This window comes from Gavialis gangeticus, unplaced genomic scaffold, assembly GCF_001723915.1.
Source record: "Gavialis gangeticus isolate Ggan-Ray unplaced genomic scaffold, GavGan_comp1, whole genome shotgun sequence".
Lineage (NCBI taxonomy): Eukaryota > Metazoa > Chordata > Crocodylia > Gavialidae > Gavialis > Gavialis gangeticus.
Window position 1 is genome coordinate 38,574,531 of NW_017729032.1, and position 2,915 is coordinate 38,577,445.

Here is a 2,915-nt window from a genome sequence, read left to right on the forward strand (position 1 = left end):
CCCCCCCCCCCCATTGGTATGCCACTGCCAGGGAGCCAGTGGATGCTGCCCAGTGACATTTCCCAGAGGTGTGATGGGACCAGGGACAGGAAAACAGCTCTGCAGTGCCTGGGGATCCCAGTTGCTAGAGCCTCCTTCCTGGTCAGGCATATCATTAGCTTGGATGGGGTAGACCAGGAGGTCCTGGGATTTGGTGGGGCTGCAGATAGGGATGCGTAAATGAAAAGGTGTGCTGAGTAGTGCAGCCAGAGCCCCAACAGGAGGTTCTAGAGGAAGTGGTGAAGGGGCTTCAGGTAGGGTCTCACTCTGTCTGCAGAAGGGGAAGGTGGTAGGGGAAGCCGTGAAGCATGCTATGTACATGCCCGTGGCAACAGCTCTGTGGAGAAGCTGCCAGTTGCAGGTAGTTCAAACAATCAAGATACAGTATATGCTTGTCCACCTGGGACCTTCCTCCTCACCAAGGGTGTCCTGCCACATGGTATCCAGGCAGGATGCAAAGGAATGATGGATGGTACAGACCACAAATATGTAGAGCTGGCAGGAATGCTGTGATGGTGTAGTGAGGAAAGAAGATGGACCTATCATCTGGCCCAGTACATGGCAGTTCTTATGCTCTAACAAGTCTCAACTGAATAACAAATGCAAAGTGTGATTTGTAGGAAGGAGGAATCAAATACACAAATGCAAAATCAAGATACCTGGTTAGGCAAAAGGCTGATGGAAAAGGAAGTTACAGATCAGCAGTTAGCAACGTTTTCTGGCAGTAGGACAGAATGGCCCTGCTCAAGGCCAAGACTGATCTGTGGCCTCAAAATTCTTTTCCATTTTCTTCCATCTGGCAGGATTTGTTACTGAATCCATCCCATGATCCTTAATTTATCATGTTCCTGAATCCATCCCATGATACTTAATTTATCATGTTCTACAAGAGGGGTTGACAGGTGGTCCCTATAGGTTGTCAACCCCTCTTGTAGAACATGATAAATTAAGTATGGTTTCACGCTCTGAGGTTATCATATAAAAGTTAATGGACAGGAGTTATTTGTGGAGTTATTAAAGCAGACTCATATGTAAAAGACAGGAGGGAATTATTCGACTCAAAACTACACTTCAAGAAAGATACAGACACGCTGGAAATCTAGATTCAGAGGAGAGCAACAAGGATTAGAAAATATGGTTTATGGTGAAGGCTGAAGGACCTGGGTTCATTTAATCTGAAAAAAGATTGATAGCATACATAAGTGTTCTGTACATAGGAAGTTTTCTGTAAATTGGACAATAATCAAATTTTCTCCATGGCCACTGGGGAGGGAAGAAAATCAGCTTACTTTTCGGGAAAGAATATTTAGGTGGAATAATAGAAAAAGCTTTCCAATTGTTACAATGACAGTATAATCTTCTTCACTGATAGCTTTAAGAAATAGGTTTGTCAAGGTGAGCTAGCGATCACTGTTCAAGATTCAGTGTAGTTCTTTCGAGCCTTATATTTCTGTGATTTTATAGTAGTGTCAGTTCTGCTCTAGTTAATGTTTGAGAATAATTTCTATTTAAAATCTGACTTCTCTAAATGCTTTACAATCCTCATGATTATGCAGATTGTCCTGAAATTTGGTAGGCCTTTTAGGCATGTGAGGCAAGAACTGTGTTCTAAATTTGACAATATTTAAGCAAGATACTAATGAAATACAGATCTCAGGGGAAAAATACTTAAGTTTGGCACATTCTATCAACTATTTTTGCTTATGCCTGGAGAATCAAACCATAGTACTGATGAGGCATCAAAAAGCTGCAATTACTTACATTTACCTTTTTGAGAGAGCAATTTTAAACACAGTCAGCATGTCTGCATGTGCAATTAATAGAACTGAATAAACTCCAGCACAATTTGAGCCAGAGTAAACGAATCCCAACGTCACTGTCTACACGTGTGTTTAAGTGCAGTAAATTACTCTGCTGTCAGATAGTCCCATCTGACACAGGTACTATCTGATGGCACTGTAAATTAGTTTACAGTGGCCCAATTACTGCACACATGTAGACAGCGATGATTTACTGTGCAGTAAATTAGTTTACTGTGCAGTAAAGTGTATGTGACACACCCAGTATTCAACAGATTTAAGCCATACAGATAGGCATGAGTCCATCTAATGCTCAAGATCTAGGGTTCCCTGGCCTTCTGAGTATATTTAAGCCCATCTCCCTGCTCACCTATATGAACCTGAAGGGGGTAAAGACCCGTCCCCCTATTTCCTATGTAGAAAACACAATCTTTGGGGTTTATCATTCTTGAGTAAGCCCCTCCCACTTTCCTTTATGCATTTCTGGGGATCTGTTTATGAATCCTTTATAGCATTTGTTTAGTAGAGGGGGCTTACATGCAGCAGCTGCTGCCACTTACTTGGAGAGCCATGATGGTGGTGAAGGCCGCTGCCTCCAAAACCTCCCACCTGCCATCACAGAGCCGTTCCTGGAGCAGTGTGGCTGGCGGCAGTGGCATGGTGGTGGCCAGGCAGCACGCAGCCATTCCCAGCCCCACCATTGTGGAGTTGCCACTAGCCACACAGCTCCAAGTGCGGCTCCGGGAGGTTGTGGAGTCAGCGGCCGTCACTGCTGGCACGGGAAGCCACTGCCGCTGCCACTTGCCTGTGGGGCTTCCCGTGCCAGCGGTGACAGCCGCTGCTGCCGCAGAGCCATGCTCAGAGCTGTGCAGCTGGCGGAAGCGATGCAGCACAGGGTGGTGGTGGGAATGGCTGTGTGCCACCCAGCCACCGCCACGCTGCCGCTGCTGCCCAATGGCTGGCCACACAGCTCCAGGTGCGGCTCCACAGTGGCAGCGGGAGGTTTTGGAGGCAGTGTCCATCTCCGCCATCACGGCCCTCCAATTATGTGGCAGCAGCCACTGCATGCAAGCCCCA